This window comes from Chlamydotis macqueenii, chromosome 21 (genome assembly GCF_036417535.1).
Source record: "Chlamydotis macqueenii isolate bChlMac1 chromosome 21, bChlMac1.mat, whole genome shotgun sequence".
Taxonomy (NCBI): domain Eukaryota; kingdom Metazoa; phylum Chordata; class Aves; order Otidiformes; family Otididae; genus Chlamydotis; species Chlamydotis macqueenii.
The window spans coordinates 3,633,114-3,641,428 of NC_141576.1; positions in this window are offsets into that span (position 1 = coordinate 3,633,114).

The window sequence follows — 8,315 nt, forward strand, 5'->3', positions numbered from 1 at the left end:
TCCCATGTTGGCCACTATGCTAGCTGGCTTGGAAGGGTGTGATCAAATGTGGAATCTGCAGTGAATTCATAGAATAGAATCATGGAATGGTTTGGGTTGGAAGGGACCTTCAAAGGTCATCTATTCCAACCCCCCTGCCAGGAGCAGGGACATCTCCAACCAGACCAGGTTGCTCAGAGCCCCGTCCAACCTGGCCTGGGATGTTTCCAGGGATGGGGCATCCACCACCTCTCTGGGCAACCTGTTCCAGTGCTCCACCATCCTCAGAGTAAAAAATGTTTTCCTAATATCCAATCTAAATCTACCTCCCTCTATTGTGAAACCAAATTCTTTCTGTTTAATTCACACAAGGCCTTGACGTAGCCCTTGCACAGGCTGCATCAGAGTCAGGAGCCGAGCAAAGCTACCGCCGTAACGCCAGGGCTGTCCCGTTTGCACCCTTGCTCTCTGCTAACCGCTTCCGACAAATAACAGCAACCTTCCCGGCACTGAGATTCCAGTTGCCAGCAGCCTCTGAGTATTTTCCCTGTCTGGGAGCTGACAAGTTATGAGGTTTCACGTTCTATTCAATCTTCATGTTTTGTAAATGATTTCAATGCCACGCTCCAGACTGACTCCGGGGGTATTTACGTTGGATTAGCAGCAGATTCCATCTTTCCTCTCTCAACAGAAGCGAGCCCAGCACATGTAAACTCCCCGTGAACGGCGGGCTTGTAACCGTCAAGCCAAACGATTCGTTTGTCGTATCAAACTCTTGTTATAAATAGGCACAGGCTGTAAATCAGTCCTGAGGACAATGACGAAATCAAACAGAAAGAGCGACCCTTTCCACGCCTCTCGCCCGAGAGAAGCCTGCAAACAGCAGCGAGCAGCAGAATGTTGGTTAAATGCTCAGTCTTCGAGGGTAATTTGAAAACAGCAGAGTCAAATAAGCCCCTTATAAGCATAAATACAGGACATTTAGAAATTAATACCACATACTTCGGCATTGTAGCTACTGTGATGGAGAGAGCAGATTCCGAAGAGCTGGATCTGTTCAGGTTCGACAGAAAGTCAGGGAGCTGGTGAGCCTGTAAAAATAGAATTAAGGACCAAAAAGACCTTGAGTCTCCGTTGCTTTGTGTCCTGGCTCGTGCCTACGGGAAGAAACTCCCAGTCTTTTGGTCACACAGCTGATTCCCACTCCCTGCTCAGGTCAGGCTGGTGTCCATGGAGACATTAGGGCCTTGACATGAGGGACTCAGGTGCACCAAATTCCCGCAGGACAGCTGATCTCCTGCAGAGCTTCCAGGGCTTGAGATCCCCCTGATAAATAACCGGTGGGGAAGGGAAGGGATGGGAGTTCATAACGGTGGTGCTGGTGAGTGGGTGCTGCATCCCCGTGGAGTGGAGGAGTCGCGTCTGCCGGTTAGTTGTGTAATTTTACTATTTATTTGATGTCTGAGGAGGGAAAAGTGTTCCTTTGTTACTGCTTAGATGGCCTCTGGTCTAAGCCTGGCCTCTCCAGGCTTTGAAAAGGTGTAAGTGTTTTTATTTCCTTTGTGGTGAGCAGTTCTGATTTAAAATACCCCCAAGGCTCCCAGGTAGGCCTAAGAACAGGCAGGCCAGGCCTTGGGAGTTGGAGATGCCTCCTTCCTTAGGGATTTTTTGAAAGTTTGAAAAGTGTAGGAGCGCTGCTAGACTGTGCTTTGTGATCTTGTGTTCTCAGTGGTGTAATTATGCAAGATGGGAGAGACGGGCGGCCAGCTAGGGCACCGATCATACGCTTTTGTTGCTGAGGCCACAACACTCCAGAATAACTGACCCAGCTGGCAGTGGACCTTCAGTTCAGGTTGGGGCTGATTTTGTTGCGCCTTGCAGGGGCTTGGTGTGCAGGGACCAAACACGCGTCCTTTTATCGCGCCTTACATTGAAATTCCAAATCCGAACCGCAGTGTTGAGGTGCTTGAGCTGCTCTTGGTGTCCCTTCGGTGACAAAGGAAGGGTTTACAGAAACGAATCCTGGGGCGTTTCTGACCTGCTGTGTGGTTTTGGGTTCCTACAGCTGGAGAGAGCTATGTCCCTGTTTGTTCCTCACCAGGGCTGGAGCAGGTGTGCGTTATGACAATACCATAACCATGTAATAAACAGTTTTATCATGCCACGTACAGTTAAACTTTTCTGCACAGAGCCACGGGTCTGGAGTTGCCTGGACAAATAAATCTGCTTGGAGGGGGTGGGGATGGAAGACCCAGTTGTGAAACATCTGCTCTGCCTTTTTCTTGGTTGTACCATGGGCCGATCGATCCGTGTGGAGGCTCCAAAGGGACATAAGGAGGGAAAAGCCAGCTGGAAGGTGATGCAGCATGGACTGGGAGCACGTAGCTCCGCGCTGCAGCGACCACTTGCTGAGTGGTGCAGGCTCTGGAGTTACCCGGGCGCTGCTGCGGGGCCGTCGCCGCAGTGTCCCCTTCCTGCGCTGAGCTTCAAGACAGCTCAGGTGTCCCCGCGTGCAGAGCTAAAGGTTTTCTCTGCCGTTAGGACTTCTGATATACTGTGATGAAAAACAAGGGAGAAACCCAGCATCGCATGGAGAACAGCACTTTGTGTTTCCATAAAACCTTGTTTTGTGGATTTTCACGTCGGGATCTTGAATTCCCTTTGGGGCACGTGCTGCTTTGTTAGATCAGCTTTGTGTTTTGGTTCATCACTGCAGTTTGTTTTCTTTGGCAAGGGAAGCGTTGTGCTTGCTGTTTGTTTGCTGTAAACACTGCCCGGGTGTTTGTCTTTTCACTGATTTCAGGGTTTGTTTCACCGATTTCAGGGTTTGTTTCTATTTTCTGCCAGCCAGGCGCTCTCCCTCTGGCTGCGGCGGCTAGCGGAGCACGGACAGAGCAGCCGCGGTTCTCGCAGCTCCTTGGGAAGGAGCCTCCACCACGGCGCCTTCTCGTGAAAGCGGCCCTGGGTGATGGCGTGGAGACGTAACGGCATCCGGAGCTCGGTCTGGCAGGAGGAAGTTGGATGGGAGAGCGTTGTCTTGCTCTGTTTCGGGAACGCTCCTCTTCACCGCGTGCTTTCTCGTGTTTTGCTGAAGGAGCTGTGAGGAGAGGCGGGAGGGCCGGGCTGCCGTGGGGTCAGCGGGAGGCGCTCGGAACGCGGGGTGGAAAAGGAGCAAGGCTGCGTTCCTGGTGTTCCTGTGTCTCTCACTCAGGCACTCACAGCTTAATTATAAATGCCTGACAGCCTTTCCTAGCTCGTTTCTTTAGGGAAAACGCAGGGGATCCCTTAACCGAGGCACACCAAGACCGGGAGCTCCCTCACCAGCCGGCAACTCCCGCAGGTGGGCGAAGGCACCCGTTTCCCTGAGCACGAGCTGGGTTTAAGGGCAGGCACAGAGTTCTTGGCAGTGCCAGCTGCAGGACTCGTTAGCTGGGATGCTTCCATGGATGGAAAACCAGCTCTCAGTAGATGGGAGAATGCTCGTCAGTGTAGCTCTAATTGTGAGGAAAAAAAAAAACCTGAGCTAATTGGGAGCGGTGTCTCCTCTGACGGGGTGCTGAGTGTATGTTACACTTGGAATCTAATAAAACTTTACAGGATGATGAAGTTGGGGGTTTGTTTGTTGTTTTTTTGTTTTGTTTTTGTCCAAAGCAAAGTTCTCAAAGGCTGTCGTAATTATCCAACCCCCTTTTTCCCAGCAAAGGGTGCTGGGAGCTGCCAGTAATCTATAAAACAGGAATGACAGTCAGTCTGGGGGAAATGATCTCAAACAGCGTAAACATCTCCAACCAGGTTTGGGCTTAAAGTTTTATGAAGTGATGGAGATTCTGGGGATGTTTTTACGAGAAGCTGGGCAGCGAGGGTCAGGGCAGCTCGCGCGGGGAGCCGCGTCGTTGCCCTTGGAGCCAGGATGCTGGATAGAACTGTCGGAGGCTATGGCTGTCGCATCCCGAGGGGACACATCACCTGCGGGAGCAAACGTGCCTTGGAGCAAGAGGCTGGGAAACCTGGGCTCTGTTCCCAGCGCTCCCATTGAGCTGCTCGTTGACCCTGGGCAAGCTCCTTCGTTCTTTCTGTGCCTTACCCAGCTCAGCCGGGAGCAGGGCTTTGGTGGGTTACAGCAGCCGGTGTTGGGCTCACACTGGGTTAACGAGCTGGAGTTCTGGAGTTCTCCTGAGTTGTCCTTGGGTACTGTCTGGTATCCTGCTGACCAGTAAGAACGTTAAGAGTGGTAGCGCTTGCCAGGCACAAATAACCACCACAAGATGTGAGAGCATCTGCTTTCTCCTGCTGGGAAGAAGGATGGAGCACTGAATAAATTCAGGGTTTCTGCGTGAGGGTACTAGCACCGAAGGAGCATAGCCTGCTTCACCTGGGGAGTTACCAGCCTTCCTGAAACCTCCTGGTGAAAACGAAATGGGAATTTCTCTGGGTACCACCCCATCCCTTCCGCTGCTGCCGTTGCGCTGCCGGAGGGGCTCTGCAGTCAGAGGTGAGGAAACGCTGACCTTGGAAGATGGTATTTCCAGTTTCAGCCGCAGGCAGGAGCTACTGGAAATATCGTCCCTCTGAAGGTTTCAGCCTTGCAGTGCTGGTTTCTGTGGTTTGGACAAACCCACGCAGCTAGACCTTCACCTGGGCTGCACCAGTAAGGTCAGGGGGCCGTGCAGAAGTTGGTTCCTGCGGCAGCGGATGCCCAGCTGGACCAGAACACCCAGTGAGCGCTTGCTGCTTGTTCCTAACCTTGTCGTTACCTTTAACTGCGGGGAATCCGAAACTGGGATTTCAGACTTCTGCCTCTTTGATCTCGTTCTTGCTCTCTTGTGTTGCCGTGATTAACGACAGAGTGATTTAAAAATGCTGCGGCGTCTGACTGATGCAATCCGAGGGGGGGGAGAGCTCCTTGTTTCCTCCTGTGGCAGACCTGCTAAGCAATGGGAGCAGAGTTTATTTTCCACTGCAGTTTGTCAGAGCTTCAGAGTGCCTGGGGCAAGGAGTGGGTTAACATTCCCCGCTGCGTTAAAAGTAACATTTTTTTTTTTTTAAAATCAATTAACTGCATATCTTTCACAGGGAGAAAAAGAAACTGAAGTATGTGCGACATCCAAATTCTGCGCATAAAAATCCCATTTTGTAATACTAAAATGGATCGGGTTTCTTATCTGGGGGTGATCCGTCTGGCAATAACGCACGTGTATCGGTTCGGCAGCGCCTCTGCGTCGCTGCGCGTCTCGTCCCTCGCTCACGGCAGCGATGGTCTTGTGAGGCCGGAGCCTGCCGCACGCGTTCCACGCCCCAAGAGAGCAGGAGCCGTACGGAGGGCTTGGAAGCCGTTCCCTCCCATCCCTCTGGATCTCAGTACCGGGACAAATGTCCCCTTTTCCAAAAAAGATCGTTGCCACGAAGCCACCGGCAGCAGCCGGAGCGTGCTGGGTGGCCAAGAGCCACAGGCGAGGGAGCAAATACCGATTCCTGCGGATCTGGAATTTGTGGAATTGGTCTGTACTTAGAGAAATGCCAGGGAAAGAGGGGAGGGAATGTCAGACAGCGGTGCGAGACATCTCGGTCCTGGATCTCCAGCCGCTGCCCCGCGCTGTGCGAGGGCTCAATGAGTTACATTCTTCTTGCTTTTCCCCCCTGTTTTAAACAAACAGGAGCTGGAGCCTCGGGGTTTATTAGAGCGATAGGGATCTTTGCCGATAATTCCCTTCTGAGCCGACCTGAGGAAGCCATTAGCTTAAAACTGGCGGAGAACGGGATCTGATAACGGGGGAGGTGGACGAGGGGGAGAGGAAGGCCACTCGCAGCCACGCCAGGTAACGCTCCCCTCACCAGCCGCCGTGGCTGTCTGGGGCCTGAACGGGAAGGGAGGAAGCGGGAAGCTTTCTGCAGGCTGGGCGGGTATTTGGGAACGGCCGGCCGTCAGCGGCAGCCTGCGTGGGGGTGTGAGGGAGCCGAACGGTCGGGTACAGGTGTGCGCACGCCCGCATGATCCTCTCCCGAAACCACGGCACGCCTGCCTGGAGAACCCAGCCCTGCTCCCCCCCACCTCATTTTCCAGGCCATCGTTAATGACGTTAATGCTGTCTGAGCGTCTGTGTTTTAATGTTAGCTTTCATTGCTTGGAGTGAACGTAGTGAGAGTCAAAAATCACTGTGTAAGGCCTGATGAGCTCTAGCCACGCCAAACCAAGGTGCCTTCCAAAGCCAAACCCCCTCTGCCCTTCGGAGCAGCGCGCTGGATGACGATGGACGAGGGGATGCCGGTGGAGCTGCTGCCTTCCCTCGCCCGGCTCCGCTGCCGTATGGCGACGCTCGGCCGCTACGCGCAGCCGGATCCGGGCTGAGGTTTGTGTTTCCAGCCCCGAGGGCTTGGAACCGTTCTGGAGCTCATCCCCAGAAAGGGCTGATCCAAACGAGCTCTGTCTCCACTGGACCGCTGAGACCACCTTCCTCCTTCCAGCTGGCCCAGCCAACCTCCCGGATGGCCCCCACTTCCCCCTCGCCTCCTGTGCCCGGTGGAATCGCGCAGCCATTTGGGGTCGTGAGGAATGCGCTGTTTTGACTCTGAAAACTCAGCGGGAGCGTTCGCTAAAGACACAGCGTCGTTGTATCAGGACCAAAAAAAAAAAAGGGAAGTGCAGGGGAATGGAAAAAATTACTGTTTCCAGCTGCAGCCAGGTCCCTGCTTCCCGCGTCCTCGTGCTGCTGGCAGCCTTGCCGCCACGCTTTAACGAGCCTAACGAAACGGCAGCGTGCGGCACGGAGCCCCCCTCATCTGGTGTCACGGGCTCTGCGCGGCCGACGAGTCACCGGTTCTCCTTCCCGTTGCGAGCCCCTGAGTGGGTCGCGGATTCTCCGTGTCCGCTCGCGGAGGCACGGAGAGCTCGCTCTGACCTGGCACAGCTTTTGTCATCCCGGGGTTCTCGCCGCGGCCTCGGCAGAGCGATGCTAGGACGGCTCTTTTTTGGGTGGCTGGCTTTGTGCCGTGCTGCGTGGGCTCCAGTTCTGATTGCGGGTTTCGGTAACTGCCTCCCTTGCTGCCCTGCCTAGAAATCCAGTCTCATCCCATTAATAACTGTGGGAGGTAGGATGTCTGAGGTCAGCTCTGTTTGTTGGATGATTTCAGGCGGACCATTAACTTCTTTCTAGATGGCTGGTTCCTTCTCTTTTTTATCTTTTCTTTTTTGCTTTTTTTTTCTTGTGGTTTTTTTTTTTAATTTTTTGTTATAGACTTTTTTGAGGATTTTCACAGATTGCCTGCTTTTACCTGGATGGTTTTTTGTTTTTTTGGTTTTTTTTTTTTTCTCCTTCTTCTTCCTTCTCCCCCCATGGAATCCGTAGGGACTGATATACATCTGAGACCTTCACGTTGTGCCAGGTTTAGTTAGAACGTCTTACACAGAGATGTCAGAGGCACGATCTTATTTCACCAAAACCCGGGAAATCACTACTCAGAAAGCTTGGAGTGACCGTTGTCTCTTATCACTGTGTCTGTGTACAAACTGTGTGGAAAAAGGGAGAATAGTCTGCAATTCTGAATCTCCTGGGGTGACACAGGAGCAGTAATAGTTTCTCCTTGCATTGTATTTTTCATTCTGATATTTTAGCATCTTTTCAATGTATGTCTGTTTCTTTGCTTTTAACGGTTCAGTGCAGTTGTCAGAAACAAATGCTAAACCCTTCTGATGCCTTAACGAGGCGTTCAGGAAATTAAGCTGTACGGGAGGATCTGCCCAAGGAAGGAACAGCACCTCCTGGGAATGCTTGTCCCACCCAAGACTCCAGTTTTGCATACAGCTGGGTCGAGATGTATCATCAACACCAAAAAACTCTCGTCTTCAGAGCGGTGGGGATTTTACCTCTGGGCGTCCGCCTCGGTGGGACGGTGGTAGCACAACTCGGAGAAAGTTGGGCTGTGGCGCTGGAGCGATGGGGTCTCACAAAACCTCCCCGTGGTTCGTGTGTGCATGCACACAGCCACGTTCAGTAACGAGGACGATGAGCAATCTTCGGTCTGTGTGGGGAAGAGCTCGCGAGTGACTGGATTTACTGCAGCAGAAGGAATTAATGGATGTACGTCCAGAAGGGCTGGTGCCCCTCATGAGTGAAGTGGGACTGTGTAGATAAACTGAGTTGGTTTTATAGTGAGGAGAACTAACAAGATTAGTTTTAATCATAAACCCTCATTAGCAACCAGGACTTGAAACGTTCCTGCCCAGAAAAGGACAGGAGAAGAGGTGAAAATAAAACTCTGCCCCAAGTGACGCTCATACCTGATTGGGAAAAGACTAGGAGACCTGGATCTACTCACCACTGGTTTTTCCTTGCCAGTGC